Raw genomic sequence first — 18,951 nt, forward strand, 5'->3', positions numbered from 1 at the left:
ACATACAAAATAGGCCGCCTTTAGCTATACATAATTTTGCTGTTCTCAGCTAATCATGTTCCAATTAACAAAAAACCAAGCTGTGTAAAACTTTAAATCAATCAGATAACTACTAGGCAACCCTCAAACACCTTCAAGTTGGATCATAATTTTTTTTTTTTTTGTCTTCAGTCATTTGACTGGTTTGATGCAGCTCTCCAAGATTCCCTATCTAGTGCTAGTCATTTCATTTCAGTATACCCTCTACATCCTACATCCCCAACAATTTGTTTTACATACTCCAAATGTGGCCTGCCTACACAATTTTTTCCTTCTACCTGTCCTTCCAATATTAAAGTGACTATTCCAGGATGCCTTAGTATGTGGCCTATAAGTCTGTCTCTTCTTTTAACTATATTTTTCCAAATGCTTCTTTCTTCATCTATTTGCCGCAATACCTCTTCATTTGTCACTTTATCCACCCATCTGATTTTTAACATTCTCCTATAGCACCACATTTCAAAAGCTTCTAATCTTTTCTTCTCAGATACTCCGATTGTCCAAGTTTCACTTCCATATAAAGCGACACTCCAAACATACACTTTCAAAAATCTTTTCCTGACATTTAAATTAATTTTTGATGTAAACAAATTATATTTCTTACTGAAGGCTCGTTTAGCTTGTGCTATTCGGCATTTTATATCGCTCCTGCTTCGTCCATCCTTAGTAATTTTACTTCCCAAATAACAAAATTCTTCTACCTCCATAATCTTTTCTCCTCCTATTTTCACATTCAGCGGTCCATCTTTGTTATTTCTACTACATTTCATTACTTTTGTTTTGTTCTTGTTTATTTTCATGCGATAGTTCTTGCGTAGGACTTCATCTATGCCGTTCATTGTTTCTTCTAAATCCTTTTTACTCTCGGCTAGAATTACTATATCATCAGCAAATCGTAGCATCTTTATCTTTTCACCTTGTACTGCTACTCCGAATCTAAATTGTTCTTTAACATCATTAACTGCTAGTTCCATGTAAAGATTAAAAAGTAACGGAGATAGGGAACATCCTTGTCGGACTCCCTTTCTTATTAGGGCTTCTTTCTTATGTTCTTCAATTGTTATTGTTGCTGTTTGGTTCCTGTACATGTTAGCAATTGTTCTTCTATCTCTGTATTTGAACCCTAATTTTTTTAAAATGCTGAACATTTTATTCCAGTCTACGTTATCAAAAGCCTTTTCTAGGTCTATAAACGCCAAGTATGTTGGTTTGTTTTTCTTTAATCTTCCTTCTACTATTAATCTGAGGCCTAAAATTGCTTCCCTTGTCCCTATACTTTTCCTGAAACCAAATTGGTCTTCTCCTAACACTTCTTCCACTCTCCTCTCAATTCTTCTGTATAAAATTCTAGTTAAGATTTTTGATGCATGACTAATTAAACTAATTGTTCTGTATTCTTCACATTTATCTGCCCCTGCTTTCTTTGGTATCATAACTATAACACTTTTTTTGAAGTCTGATGGAAATTCCCCATTTTCATAAATATTACACACCAGTTTGTATAATCTATCAATCGCTTCCTCACCTGCACTGCGCAGTAATTCTACAGGTATTCCGTCTATTCCAGGAGCCTTTCTGCCATTTAAATCGTTTAATGCTCTCTTAAATTCAGATCTCAGTATTGTTTCTCCCATTTCATCCTCTTCAACTTCCTCTTCTTCCTCTATAACACCATTTTCTAATTCATTTCCTCCATATAACTCTTCAATATATTCCACCCATCTATCGACTTTACCTTTCGTATTATATATTGGTGAACCATCTTTGTTTAACACATTATTAGATTTTAATTTATGTACCCCAAAATTTTCCTTAACTTTCCTGTATGCTCCATCTATTTTACCAATGTTCATTTCTCTTTCCACTTTTCTTTAATCCACTCTTCTTTCACCAGTTTGCACTTCCTGTTTATAGCATTTCTTAATTTCCGATAGTTCCTTTTACTTTCTTCATCACTAGCATTCTTATATTTTCTACGTTCATCCATCAGCTGCAATATATCGTCTGAAACCCAAGGTTTTCTACCGGTTCTCTTTATTCCGCCTAAGTTTGCTTCTGCTGATTTAAGAATTTCCTTTTTAACATTTTCCCATTCTTCTTCTACATTTTCTACCTTATCTTTTTTACTCAGACCTCTTGCGATGTCCTCCTCAAAAATCTTCTTTACCTCCTCTTCCTCAAGCTTCTCTAAATTCCACCGATTCATCTGACACCTTTTCTTCAGGTTTTTAAACCCCAATCTACATTTCATTATCACCAAATTATGGTCGCTATCAATGTCTGCTCCAGGGTAAGTTTTGCAGTCAACGAGTTGATTTCTAAATCTTTGCTTAACCATGATATAATCTATCTGATACCTTCCAGTATCGCCTGGCTTTTTCCAAGTGCATATTCTTCTATTATGATTTTTAAATTGGGTGTTGGCAATTACTAAATTATACTTCGTGCAAAATTCTATAAGTCGGTCCCCTCTTTCATTCCTTTTGCCCAGCCCGTATTCACCCACTATATTTCCTTCCTTGCCTTTTCCAATGCTTGCATTCCAATCTCCAACTATTATTAAATTTTCATCTCCTTTTACGTGTTTAATTGCTTCATCAATCTCTTCGTATACACACTCTACCTCATCATCATCATGGGCGCTTGTAGGCATATAGACGTTAACAATCGTTGTCGGTTTAGGTTTTGATTTTATCCTTATTACAATGATTCTATCGCTATGCGTTTTGAAATACTCCACTCTCCTCCCTATCTTCTTGTTCATCACGAAACCTACTCCTGCCTGCCCATTATTTGACGCTGAGTTAATTACTCTAAAATCACCTGACCAAAAGTCGCCTTCTTCTTCCCACCGAACCTCACTAATTCCTACTATATCCACATTTGTCCTACCCATTTCCCTTTTTAAATTTTCTAGCCTACCAACCTTTTTCAAGCTTCTAACATTCCACGCTCCGACTCGTAGAATATTTTTTAATTTTCTGGTGACCCCTTCCTTAGTAGTCCCCACCCGGAGATCCGAACGGGGGACTATTTTACCTCCGGAATATTTTACCAAGGAAGGCGCCTCCATTATTGCTATGTGAAAATGCAGAGAGCCACATTTTCTTGGAAAAAAAAGCAGCTGTAGTTTTCCATTGCTTTCAGCTGCGCAGTACTCAGAGGACTGAGTGATGTTGATACGGCCGTTTAAGTCGTCCTGACTCACGCCCCTAACAACTACTGAAAGAGCTGCTGCCCTCTTTCAGGAATCATTCCTTAGTCTGGCTCTCAACAGATACCTCTCCGATATGGTTGCACCTTCGGTCCAGCTACTCTGTATCCCTGAGCACTCAAGCCCCCTCACCAACGGCAAGGTCTCATGATTCATAGAGGAGGGGATCATAATATACATGACTAATTCTATTCAAAAGTTTTTATACTCTTCCCTATTGACCATTTTCTGATGAAAATTTCCGAAAGTTACTTTGAAGAATTCCTGAAATAATAAATAATTTAAGAAATATTAGGGTTTTTTTTTAATAACGTACTCAATTTCTGAAAGAGAAACACATTTTTATTGACAATAATTTCTATAAAATCAAAACATAATGTGAACTAATGAAAATTATTCTTTCCAAAGAGAGAATTTCGTAGGAACAGGATATTTCATACGTTTTGTGGCAACATCTGTAAAACAAATTGTTTCTCAGTTTCATTTTTTGTGAGACTATTATTGTGATCTTGAATGAGTTTGATACCTCTTTCTACAATCTCATTTACAACTACTGACTCAAGTTTTTCAATTCCACTTTCATAATCAGGATCATCCTTCCATGTTGAAGGATCTTTGTTGAGTAAATTGGTGCAAATAGAAAATCTCATGAAGAAAATTTTTATACAGGAGTTACAAAAGATGAAAACTTGATGTTTGTAAAGGTAGATAAATCATTTTGATGCAGAATGTACCTCTTCAGGTGATTGTTTATTTCTTCCTCTTTATCTGCTTTCAGCATAACTTGAGCTGTATTTGCCTCAACCATTGTTGGTACATTGTCATCAAATAGACAAAGCCAAAGTTTCGGGAACCAAGTACCAGAGATGGTTGGAAAACATTTTTGCTGCAGCTTTAGTGATTTTTGGACCATATCCTGATAATTTACCAATTGATGCACAAGTAGGAAATCATGATAAGGTGCTTTAATTGCTTCTGATGAAAGAAACCAGGCTTGAACATACACGCGAGCAAGAAAAATACATATTCTTCTTCCTGTGAGATAACTGGAATTGATTTTGAATGCATAATTGCCTTTGACATCCACCTAGCATGATTTACAGCTGCTGGTATATGAAACAATATTCTGTTCTTCGCAATACTGCCAAGAAAGCTCATTGTTAACTCTTATCAATTCTACATAGAAAGATAGTGTTCAAGAAATCCACGAATGGTAGAGTGGACATCATCAGGCACTTCACTGCTACCAGTTATGTAAATGTTCTTGTAGAGTTTTGTCCAGGTTTTTCTAAATCTTTTGAAAAGCACCATGTCTTGAGTAGAAGTTGTACCAATCAACGAGTCTAAACAATACCTCAGAAAAGGTAAAATGGTCACGACTGAAAAATTTTTCTACATGTGTAAAGGCATCATTTACTCAATCTTGTTGCTTTCTGTCATATCACTGCAAAGTACCTGAATTTTGTTGGTTATTCCCCACTTCTCCAGTGCTTGGTAAAAACTCTTCTCCTGAAGATGTTTGGATTGTTGGACTCCCAGCAATTGCTCCTTGCCTTAAAAAGTTACTATTATTGCCATTCTATCAACACCTGTGAGCAGATTTCCATCCCATTGCAACACTAATTCTTAGCAATCATTTAGGCTAAATTTCTTTGTTTCTCACTTCTCTAAATTTTTTCCTAAGGTATTGAAAAGAAATGTGATTTATTATCAGGATTTTAGTATCATGGCCAAAAGCTTCTGCAGTAGCCATTAATGTATAAACCTCATTTATATCAGTGATTAATCAAATTAATTTTCATTACTAATTCTTACAAGTGATTACAAATAAAATAGCTAAAAAAACATGTTTATCTGAAATAAAGACTTTCTGGGTGAATATTACAAAATTTCATGGTTGATAAGGGTCAACTTGTAGTTGTCTGACTGAACTAAAATTTTCCACAGATCGGCTTTTTTTTGGTAGGAACAAGATAGGGAGGTGGAAGCTAAACTTTTAGAAAGCTGAAAAATAAGGGCCACCCTAATACAAACAAATATTTCCTCTTTATATAATAAAAATATATGTGTATTTTCATCTCTTGGGGACCCCTCAAAAGGCTAGAATGAGTTTTCAAAGTAGAAAAATGACTAGTCAGATTATTATTTGTTGTTGTCTAAAAGTACAAATCATGTAAACAAATATTTAGTAAATTAGAAATGCTAACTTACGTTAAAAAATAACAACAGCCAATAATTAAATAACAATTAGGTAATGTTTAGAGGATTATCGACCACTTTAAACCGATTCGATATTGTGCCTATTAAGGGAGGTATGATTTTTTTGTCTGAAACCCCATTTTTTCCACTTCCTGGGCCAATGGCTGGTGATATCAAAAAACTTTACTTAGATAAGTTTTAGGCTCTTATCCAAAGAATAGTAGGAACATTAAACAAATTCTATATTCTACTTAAGATAATTATAGCGATATTTTGTTTGTTTGAAAACACTCCCCATGGCCAGTTTGCTCATTAACGAACTCGACTGAGATTTTAGTCATTATATTTTATGTATCAATTTGAAAGTGATTGGCGCAAAATTATGGGAGTTATCGTGTCCACAAGAAAATGAAATATTATTTATAAACTTTTGAACTGATGGTGGTTTTTGGGGTCTAGGGGTTGTGAAATGCAAAGATATGTTGAAATTTTCCGGAAGTCAAATCATGGTACCCATTACAATAGGTAGCTTTCTTATGACATCTACCCAAAAGATTTATGCACTTATTTAATAAAAAAAATAAAATGTGAGATCTATTCCTCTCAGAAAGGATACAAACTCAAAAGAGGACTAGAAATTGCATATGAGCAAAATATAACCAAGTGGGAGATCTCAGATTGAAAACAACAAATTTTCATTTATTCTTCTACTGTGAAGCCATTTACAAATTTGTCTGGCCAGTACATATGGATGCAAATATTTTTAATGAATGTATTTATGGAGGTCCAGAGAGGATGATTTAAAGATTTCTTTGTGGAATATTTATATAGTTTGAGTACTTTTGGATGCAATACAGTGTCTTCTATTGTTTTATCACTTTTTATAATTTACGATGGATAAAACAGATATTTATTTCATAAAAATTAATTTATATCTGTTATTATTTGATTTGTCATATTAAATGAAGTTTAGCATAAAGATTTCCAACAGTTGCAATTTAGAAAATTATTTTAATTTTCATTTTTTTGTACACTTTTTAAAAGGTCATGAAAAAAATACCAAATTTGGACTGAATATCTTATCGGGATGAGAAGCTATTATTTATCTTTCAGAAATATGACAGTCAGACTGATGGAAAGCAAAGAATTTTCAGATCTACATTCAGTGGATAATTTTTTTTTAATTTTGTTATGTTAAGTCATTCCCCAAAATTGTCATGATATTTTTTAGCAGGCAGTTGGTTTGATTTATTCGGTCAGATAACTACAGAACATAAAAAGTGTATGCATAGTGGGTTTAAAAAGTAAATGAAGACTTTTTTTTAATAAAAAATTTATTTACAATACTTTTTAAAATTTTTGTAAACATATTTCAAAACCATTGTAATAGATTAACTAAATAAAATGGATAAGCATATTTTTTACAACTTTACAAGCATTACCTGAATAATATTACTTACAAATCAAAGCTCAATACAATGTTATTATTTTTATTATACAGATTATATTTATTTACTAATAATAATTAAATTGATTTTTACAGTCTTTATTACAATTTCATTTAACGATTCACTTAATTCTTTGTTGACAGGATACAAAAGCAATCAAAACATTCTACAAAAAAAATTATTTTTACAATAACATCATTGGTGATTATGTATTGAAAACAATAGACAAAATTTAACAACAGTTTAAACATAACAAGATCTAGTTGAAATATTTACAACTAAAATTTTATTATGCAGCAGTAAAAACTGCATAGTATACCAGTTATTTCATTGAAGTAGTGTTTGACTACTAACATTTTATCATAACATAAAACATTATTAACATTTTGGCATAATGGCAAATTTAATAGCAAATGTTTTTAATTAAAATATATTATCTTTTAATAATTTCAAACCAACCATTACAGTAAGTACTATTACAGCTGCAATTAAAATAGAAATTAAAAGGGTGAATGTAGGTATGAGTACATCATTCCCAAAACAAAGTGTTCATTAAATTGTTATTTTTTTCAGACGAAAAATGTTACTTAAATTAGCAAACATAATAAATGCTAATTGCTAGATAAGTACAGTCTATTTTAAAAATTATTTTTAATTTTGAGGAAACATTATAGCAAAAAAAAAAAAAAACAGATTCAATTTATTTTGGTTTTCACATGTAGGCAGCCTCTTTTGGATTGCTGGAGTATTAACCTGCATTTATACTTATCTTTACTTGTTGATATTGATTCCAAGCTATGAGAAGTATGAAGGAATGCAACGATTCAATACAGTTAACAGCTAAGTTCATCTGTCTGAGTAATGATTACTATAACTAAGTTTGTAACAGTAGCCAACCTGCTAACAGTAAATACTGTTAGTAAGATCAACACTACTCTGAATGCTGTTAAAATTTGATTGTTTTTTTGTGATATGAATAGATATGTACTGGTAGTAAGTACATCAGGAATCATGAGGCTTGCCCTGTCCCTTCATGCTGCACATAGCTTTGGATATTCAGACAGTACTTTTCCTTACAATTTATTTGTTTTATTTCTTTGCGTTAAACATAATAATCAAATTATGAAAAAAATTATAATTAATTTATACAAATATTATTTATGACTTGACAACTGAAATATATAATTGTAAAACAAAAAATGCTTAATCTAAAATATTTAAATAAGGAAAAGCTAAAAAAAAAACATAAAAATAAAGCACTGAAGAATATAATAAATAAATAAAATAAATAAACTCAAATAAGATAAATAACTCAAATCCGCAGATAAGCTCAAATTACTGAAATGTTCAAATTAATCATTTGATTTTTAACAATCCAGGAAATAAATATATTTCTACAAATTTAATTGTACATATAAACTATAAATTAACAGTTGCATGAAATTTTGCACAACTGTATTTTGATTTTTTTTTACAGATTATGTCAATAATAAAGGAAGAATTTATTTATAATTCAATGCATTATAAAATTAAACACAAAATTGACAAATTAGTAACTACTAATTAGATTAAAAAGTAATTTTACGTGTACACTACAACATTGTGTAAAATAAATGACTAAATAAATTTTATGAGGAAATTTTTGACAACTAATAAAGTTTTGATTTTGCTAACTGCAATAAAAAGGATTTGTATACAAAAATAACTATTTCTATATAATTATTTATGATTATGTTATTTATAATCTAACTGATATAAGTATTATGGCACGTTAATTAAAGGAAAGGCTTTTTATACATTACAAATGCTTCAATTTATTCAACGAGCAGAACTCTCTATCACCAGAAATAAAGTCTGTTACATTTTACACAGATTTACTAATACTTAAATCTTATTACTAGATCACTGATTTATAAGATAGTCGATTTTGTTTTTTAGCTATTAAATTATTATTTTATTTGATTTATAACAATTGTAAAATAATTTAGAAATGAAAAAAATTGGAATTATAACACCATTAAAGCTGTAATTTTCTACTTTGTTTAAGCTTAGAAAAATCTAGTAATAAAAAATAAACTGGAATAGATTGATTGATGGTTTTAAACTTTACTCTGTTTAATATTCCTGCACTACAAAAATGTGAACTTCTCACAAAAATATTTTCATAGGGACATAACCAACTCACGATTTTTCCTTAGTTACATAAAACACTAAATAGGCTCAGAGCTTCTGTGCAGGAATTTTTCTAATTTATGAAAATGTATTTAACAAAATAATTTATTGATAAATTTTATAGAGAAACCGTACAGAAAAAATTACTCAAAATTTGCAATGATTTCTTCTAAATATAATATGATGAAATGACATAGATTTAAGAAAAAAAAAAATGTAAATATTAATAATAACTTAAAATATTACAATATATAACATAAAACTCAAAATTCATTCAAAATTAAAACCCCCAAACAAAAAAAAACAATTTATTTTATAATAAAATATAAATTACACCGTTTAGTTTGGGGGTTTTAATTTTGAAATGAGGAAATAATTAAAGGTTGAATTATGCCTTAAAAGTTCATGGTTATTTTAAAAGCTTCTTTCATTTCACTAAAAGGTGAAATTTCTAATTTTGTTTCTTGAAAAGCTTATGAATGCATTGTTTCAAAAATGTTAAGAGAAATGATAAAATTCAATTTATTAGAGCAATCTTTTCTTTATAATCTCAAATCTTTAGAATTTTTGGAAGTTTGAAAGATTACTTTATATAGTAACAATAAACCCTGTTGAACAAAAGACTAGTAAACTGTTGTGGGCAATTTCTTTTATTAAAATGCAAAAGCATTTGGCGGATGATATTACTTCTAGGGGAAGGGTTATGGATCTCCTTTCATGTATTTCTCCTTTATGTTTGTTTCTATATATTTTTTTGTTTTAACTAATTTACATTAATTATATTAAATTGTTGGAATTGTGAAAATCTTGTCTGAATTGGGGAGCAATTTCCCTTGGTCTGACCCTAAATAAATTGAAATATTACATTCTTGACAATACATGATGTCTGTTAAGGAAAAGGGCTGGAGTATATATATAAAGAAGTTCTGAAAAGAAGTCTGCAGTACAATTAAGGTTAAAGTATTTTTAGTGAGTAGGTCTGAAAAAAAGAAATGATAAAAGTTCTGAAAAGAAAGATTTCTTACATAGTATCTCTTTAGTAATAATATTTCTGTAGTGGAAATAAATGAATGAATGACATATGTTCTGTAGTATATGCAGCAGTACATGAAATCTAGATTTTTACCACACTTTCAGATTAACAGTATAATTTATACATTAACTTAGAAGTTCTGTTTTTATTTATTACTTTTACGTTAGTTCTTTGTATTTTAACCTTTAGTTTTGTAATCATTTCATCCTTATACGGGATGATAAATTTTAAACATCACACACTTAGTTAATTATTTACAATAGGATAGGCTAAATTTACATTTCGGTATGCTTGCTTTATTTAGGCCAGTAAAGTGAATGTTTGTTGTGAATGCTGGTGCAATAGATCAATTTTTGAATTAAGACTACATGCAGAATCAGTGTGTTCCATAATATTTTACAGTTGTTTTTAAAAAATGGACATTTACATAAATAAAACATCGCTTTTGTACATATCAATTACCATTAGTGCCAAAACACATTACATATCAAAATAGGTCAACTTAAAATATAGATAAAACAGTTTTAATCAAAATGAAAAAAGGAAAGTTGAAGACGGAAAACTGCAATGTACTGTGTTGAAACTGTGCTAAGTTGAAAATGATATAATAGTAGTAAATAATAGAAACAACGTAGACTAACATTATCTTAACAGGAGGTAGACAGGATTTTAATAATCCAATTAACATATACAATAAATTATAATTTTTATCATTATATAATATTATTATTCCTTAATAGATGACTGACAATAATTTATGAATCATTATAATCTGGAAATGAATATCTGTACAAATTTATAATAAAAATCATGCAAGTATATAAATGTATAAAGACATTTTTAGAACTATCCATACTTGTAATAATATTCTAAAGTTTCAAATAAATTAAATACTGTACACATGCATATACAAAAATTTACTAAACAGATAACTTTATAGAAGAGAGCTAAGTCATGCATGATTTTTTACATGTAAATGGTATACGGGCATATTGATCAACACAAGTGTATATACATCTTAAAAAATAGAAAAATTGTATTGAAAAACAGCAATTATTTAAATATTATATTTACTTCATTCAAATATTACATTATATTATAATTATATAAAATGCAATAGAATCTCGGTTATGCAATATAAAACAACATTAAATCAAAATTTTTCTGAGGCAAAATGTAAATAGTATTGTCATATTTTACATTTTATATGCTACTTTAATATCAATATTAATCTGATAGGAAAATATAACAGATTTTTATTTTGGTATAAGTAATAATAATTTCAACTGCTTTAATAAGAATAGATGATAATTTTATCTTTCACTAAATAAACTATAACTGTTTTGAATAAATTCAAAATTTATTTATTTCACCTCATAATTTCTTCTTTGAGATTGAATTTATGAGGTTCATCTATGCAAAATCTTAATACTACTTAATATAAGACAATATTAATTTCAAACTTTTAGATTATAACATAAACCCATCAATAAATCCTACTAGTAATAAGATAGAAAAATATTTCTTATATCAATAAAATAAATATTTTTTATATGTAATTGCTATATGAAACAGATAAGAATTTGTGTAATAAATAACTTATAAAAATATATTATTTGTAGAGCAAACTATACATATATTTTATTAAAATTTTTAAATACATGTATTTAAACTGAAACATATTCCTTTATTTATTAGATAAAGGAATATAGTTGCAATATGCCAGTTACAAGCTCGCTCATAATTATTATATCATATAATTACATTTTAACTGTCTGGTTTTATAAGAGTTATCAGATGTATAGGTATAAACTTTAAAAAATTAATATTTTTATTATATATTATGTAATAATAAGAAACAAAATGTACTTTTAAATTATACTACTTTCAAAGAGTTGAGAATTTCAGAAAAACTGAACCTGTTTAACATAGATTTCAGGATTAAATTAAGTATAACTAATAAAAATGTGAGTATCCACTAAGGTAATAATAGTCATATGCTGAGGGCCAGGTTGCTAAAAAACTCTGGTGTGTGGCTTTAACACACGAGGTGCTTTGTACAACACAAAGTAATGTTATTTAATTCCCATGACTGTAGGATTCCACGAAACTGTTTCAACTGGGTTTTCTGCAATTATATCTTGTTAGGGTCAAAATACTGGAGAAGGTGAAGTTATGGTATTTTGTAAATCAATACTTTTTAACAAATATGTACCATCTTAAAAATCTGAAAGAAAAATTAACAGTGTTTACGATTACTAAGTTAGAATATATAATTTTGTTTTTTAAACAGTCTTTATAAAAAATAAGTTTGTAGGTAATATACTGAAATAATTTAACAAAACTAGTTTGCTGTAAACTTACTCAATAAAAAAATGATTGTTAGAAGCATCATTTTTCACTTGCCAAAGAAATAAATGGTTAGAAAAAAATTTCTTTTGAAAAATAAAACATATTTTAGTGAACAACCAGTTATAGAAAACAAAAATGCCTCTTTGCTAATAAATGAGATTCATAAATACTACACTATTAGCTTAATTAAATATGAAGTTAAAAGAAAAATTATGTTCCATAAAAACAATTACTCCCAGGTTGGCAATTTTATCTCCCTAATTCTACGTCTTTTGAATATTAACTTAAATAAAATAATAATATTAATACAATACACATGTGTTACATTTGAATTAAATTTAGTTAGTTAAAAAGCATATTTTATTATGAGAGCGATTGCTGTGTATAATTGTCACATATATAATTTAAAGGACAATTCAGTCTAGGATCACTAAAACTGTATTAATTGTATTTAAATAAAAAAAAAATAAAAACTGTAATTTCTTAAAACAATTTAGTTATTTATCTCAATATTTGATAGAAAAATCCACTTGAAAGTTTTCTTTTTTCAAAGCTAATTTCGACTCGGAGACAGCTATTTTATCATCAAAGGTAATTATTTTATAAAAAATTAATTTTTGTAACATTTATTTTCTTTTTATTTGTATTTTCCAGTTTTTCCACAGTCATAATGATAGTAAAGCTGTACTTAAAAATTGATATGCAGTCAATCTGAAGTTATTTTAAAGTAATTAAAACAACTAACCAATCATTCAGCTATACTTGGACATAGTGTTTTATTTATTTCTAATAAAACTATTATTATAGAGTATATCAACAATAAACTTAAAATTTGCAAGGTTTATAAATCCTGCAAATTAAAATTAATTAAATGAGATAAATTTTAAGAACTATTTAAAAAAGAGAAAAAGATAATTATTATTATAATTAAATTCCTTAAATATTTAAGAAAAAGTTAAATTATTTCTGAGAAGAAGAAATTAAAATATTTGAGGCTGGACAAGTACAATCCTAACATAAAACACTAAAAATTTCTTGAATGTGGATATACCAATAAAGAAAAGAAGAAAATTTCTTCACAATTTCACAGTCACTATTCAGCTGAATTATCATTCCTTGAGTACTTGCTGTACTGGCATTAGTATTTTGCTAAAATATAATTCCTGTGAAAAATAAATAGTTTTTTTGAAAAAATGCCTATTGGTGATATCTACCTATGTTAAACAACTAATGGGTATGCTAGAATTATAGGTAAAGTTAGCACAAAAAGTTCAGGATGTTTTTCATTGGTCATCTGCTATATTTAATGGACTATAATAATAATTTTTAGTGACAAATTATCTATTGCATTAATTTATAACTTCTTTTTTGTAATATTAACCAAATACATTACAAAAATACAGATGTACATTTGCACATGATTGCTACATTATCTTTATTAATACTGTTTACATCTGTGCATGCTGCTGGTTATAATTACTAATAATTAGCATATGATGTGTTTTAACATGTGTTGAACTTCATTTTCTCAGGAACAGATTATATTCTAAATGGAAAATAACTTTCAATTAGTATTCATTCTTTTTCCACTGCATGATGTTACTGTTCTGTTGAACATGTGAAATTGATTTCAAGGACACAGTAGTCGAGTTCTCCAGTTGAAAGGAATTCTAGTAATGTTAATTTGTGTAGTAACAGGCATGAAATGATTTGTTACAGGTGCCAAATAAAAATTATCAGTGATGATGCCATGTACATGGGTGCAGGTTTGACATTAGTATAAGAACAAGAAGATGATTTTTAAGCTAATCACATTCTTTTATAAACAATTGTTTTATCATTTATTGATGGTAAAAATAATACACATGTATGAAATTTTACATGCCCAAGTTAGAATTAAATGAACATATGGAAAATCCAAACAGGTTGGAAAAATTGCCTCTGTGAGGGGTTAGATCTGCATCTTTTTTAAAAATCAAAGGAAAATTGGTGGACTTAATTTAACTTTAAACAGGTCACTCTCTCATTTTTTGAAATGTAAATATAATGTCACTAGAGTATACCCCTAGCAATGGGTCTTAATACAATTTTTTTTATCCCATCATATACTGGAAGACTGAGCTGTTTGTATTCTATTTAAATTATACAACTCAAGAAAATAAATTCACATAATACAATATGAGATGCAAAATCAACTGTCAGAGAAATAATGCAGAAGATTCAAGATCAAAACTAAAAATTTAACAGTTTTCCACTATCACACCACTAAACAAAGATATTTGATAAACATTTTATTTTACAATCTTTATTAAAAATATCTTAACCATGTACATTTTCTCTCTTTTACAAAATATAACACAGATATTAAAACATAAACAACTGCATTAAAATACTATACACACAGTATTATAATTTAATATTTACCATTATATACTATTAATTAATTATACAAATTAGAATGAATAGCAAAAATTCACAAAAGTGTGGGCATATGTAACCTGAGTTTAAATATTTTCATCATTGCAATAATTTAGGCACAATGAAAAAATCTACCTACTTTATACTACGCCATTTTTAATATTTTCTCTTTGCTGCTTGATCGTTCATAAGTATGCAAGTCCTTACTGCATTCAGACTGTTTTTAAGTGTTCAAGCAGCTTTTTGATGATATAAATAGGTAAACCCACATTACTAATATTCAATTTTCATTGTGGTTAAAAACTTCCTTGTTTAATTCTACAGTGAATTTATTTCTTGCCACCTCTAATTCATTCTTGGGAAATTTTTTATCATATACATATGCAAGCAATTTTATTCATTATTTATTTTGTTGTACTTATTTTCATTATTGTTTCACTAAGTTTCTTTACTTTCTTTGTCAATTTTTATAAAAAAAAGTCATTTCTGTGATTAAATACTCCAGGTTGCAACTATCTTTTTAAACACAGGTCTTTAAAAAAAACTTCTTTTGTTTAGTCAAACAAAGAAATCTTTACTTTATACATTTTTTTGTGATTGTCAATACTCCCTTGATCATACGTTAATATTAAGATAACGCTTTTTATTTTTTCTCTTGTACTAAAATAATTAATTTCTGAACTATACTCTGCTGCTCTTGGTCTAGATATGAGTTTATATTCTGAGGGCAGCTTTGATTGTAATTTATGTACATTTTTCAATTATTTTATATAAGTAGTTAGTTGAATTTTATAATAAAGTATTTTGTAAGTTTTCATTATAAAAGATATAAAGAAGTAAATAATATTTTTAAATAAAAAAAAAAATTATTTACGATTCATTAATGTTACCACATGTTCTACTATCCTTGATAAATAATATTGTTTTTAAACTTTCTTACTATCGGTTCAAAAAATATTATTTATAAGAAAATTATTACCAATAAATGATCCGACATTTATTTTTATTTAAATGGACTGATAATTCTTTAAGTTTTGGATGTAAAATTTTGTCTAAATTAACAGAAAAATATGTTCACTTGAGCTTACATAATTTCAGGCCTAAATTTAAGTTTTGAATTTTATTTTTTGAAAAATCTAATTATCTAATGCTTAATTATTTATTTATATATATATATATATATATATATATATATATATATATATATATATATATATATATATATATATACATTTTACTAATTTCATAATACAATTTTTTCTTTTTACAAACTTTAAGTTTGTATTAGAAACTTCAATACCAGGGAATACAGTGGACAATTTTAGAATAAAATGCACCAAAATATTGTTAATTTTCAATAATCGATGTACAAAAAATTGTCAAAATCTATATAATCTTTTTATTACATCACAACAATGGAACCATTTACACTAAAAGTAAGTTTAATTTAAGAATAAATAAATATTTAAAAAAAAAATATTGTAGTGTTATTTTTCTTTACTCAATATTATAACCAGTTTTTTATGGTCAACATTCATTACAAAAGGATCACTTAAATAATACAGAAGTGCTGAAGACAGTAGGAGGTTATTAAAAAGGATTATTAAAAAAAATGATTTATACACTGCCAAATACTAAGTTGCACTTTAACTGTACTTTTACTCTAAACTAGCACCAGCACTAAAGGTTCTGTTCTTGGGCCTTCATTATGGAACTTGGCCTACGGCCTGGTTCTCAGGCTGGAGCTGCCTCAGGGATCACAAACCATAGCGTATTTCGATGACCTAGGCCTATTAGTGGTTGTTCATATGGAGGCGCAACTGATGGCCAAAGCCGCCGACGCAATCGACAGAATCATGGACTGGTTCGATGCCAGCAGATTGCAAGTGGCTGTTAATAAGATGCAAGCCATTGTCTTATCTAGGAGGAGGAGACTTGCTGATGTGACATTTTTGGTTAGGGGCACTGTTGTGGTGCCAGCTCCGGCGGTAAAGTATCTGCGCATCTGGCTAGACAAGAGACTGACGTACCAGGTATAAATCAGGGAAATCGCTGGCAAGGCTGAAAGAACAGCTTTGGCATTGTGCTGCATTATGGCAAATGTTGGAGGGCCACATCAGTCGAAGAGATGTCTGCTGGCATCAGTGGTAGATTCTATAATGCTGTACGGCGTTGTGCCGTGGGAGGCGGGGCTGTCCATATGGCTGGGATATCCTGGAGCGGATACAAAGAAGAATGGTGATACGTGTGGTCTCAGCCTACCGTACCGTTTCATTTGAGGCAGCTATGATCCTTGCTGGGCTTCCTCCTCTCGACCTGCTAGCCAAGGAAAGAAAGGAGAGGAAGGAGGGCAAGAACAGAAATGAGACTAGGCGAGATCTGTTGGCTTGCTGGCAGAGTAGATGAGAGGGTTTCCAAAAAGGGCGATGGACAAAAAGACTGCTGCCTAGCGTCCAAAACTGGAAGCTAGTGGGTAGAGGGTTAGGGGGAGAGTTGGACTACTATCCGTATCGGAGAGACAATGCTAAGAAGTGAGACATCCTGCACTGTCATGGCCACGTTTATCAGGGCAGTCGTGAAAAAGAAAACCGAGGAGGAGGCAAGGTTTTATCCATAATTACCAATAAGGTTGACGGTAATAGAAATATGTTGAGTCACAGACTGCTATTGAAATCGCGATACATCGACGTGATACTAGTTTTGTGATTTCATGATTTATGACTGAGCATTAGAGACATGTTGTTGGTACGAGTGAGTTCGTAAGAGGGCCTACACATCTCAAAGTAATGCCTCGGGGTGATTCCGGGATGCGAAGGGTTACTTCAAAGGGGGATGGTTTTAGTTGGTAGTCTGTTGATGGCAGTTGGATTAGACTACCAGCAGGAGTCTGACACTTCGTGGGTAAATGCATTTCCACCTCCATCCCCAAAAAAAAGGCACCAGCACTAAAACAAGGAAAAAATGAATGTCACATATTTAAGCAATTAAACAAATTGGTTTCTTTGTTTCGAATGACAAGATTATGTCAGAAATTGAAGCAAAGAGATTACAAATTAAGTTATTATTATTATTAGCCTTCGTTAGTAGCCAGACTTCACATTCATTACGATGTAAATATAGTAAGAATAAAATTTACTCATTCTTTTTGTAAACAAAGATATTATGTAATACATTTATAATTAAGTAAAAATAATGCATCCGTGTTTAAAATAAAATAGTACAATAAGAAATGTAAATAAGCACAATTTTGTATAAAAGATCTTTTTTAAATTTAATTTTGTTACTGTACTCGTTTATAAATATACTAATCAGGAAATGCATGAACAATACAAAAGGGGAAATTAATAATTTTCAAATGAAAAAAACAGTTCATAAATTTTCCTGGTAAAAAAAATTTTTCTTCTTCTTATCCTGTCAATAGACCATGTCCATTTTTTAAGCAATTTTTTATGTGGTTCTTGTAATGATTTTGTTTTTATATGTAAAATATTTCATCCTTGAATTAAATAATATTATATTAAAAACAATATTTATTGTAAGTATTCGTGCACTTATTCAGCATTTAGTAATGTGTATTAATACAGTGATATCAACTATAATAAAGAACAGAATGTTACTTATTAAACAATTCATTTTATTAATTTTTAACAACATAAAACAGAAAAATGAGGTTATTTAAGAAACTAAAAAAATGACTGCATTTCTTCTCTAATGGATAGAAAATTAATAAGCGCTGTATAAAAAAGTCATAAAATATTTTAAAAAATGGGGTTAATCCCATCAGAAAAAAAAACTTGGCTGTATTCTTTATTACTAAGCAATCCTTGAATTGTAATACGATTTCTAAAATAACTATTATATTTTAAATAAATATTTATTTTACAAAAATGGAAAAACCAAACAGAATATAATGGGAAAAGAATATACATTGGGAAAAATGAACTACGTAACATACAATACAAAGAGAGGAAAAAATCTGTAAAAGAAAACTATATCAGATGGTAAATAAATATTTATATCACCATCTTATGATATAATCAGAAATTTCAATATTTAAATAATAGCAGTTGAGATAG

General features: G+C 29.1%; 1 pseudogene; it reads right to left on the reverse strand.

The window, feature by feature from the left end:
* Positions 1 to 18,951, reverse strand: part of LOC142317602 (uncharacterized) — a 61,440-nt pseudogene that overhangs the window by 28,879 nt on the left and 13,610 nt on the right.

This window comes from Lycorma delicatula, chromosome 1 (assembly GCF_047948215.1).
Source record: "Lycorma delicatula isolate Av1 chromosome 1, ASM4794821v1, whole genome shotgun sequence".
Lineage (NCBI taxonomy): Eukaryota > Metazoa > Arthropoda > Insecta > Hemiptera > Fulgoridae > Lycorma > Lycorma delicatula.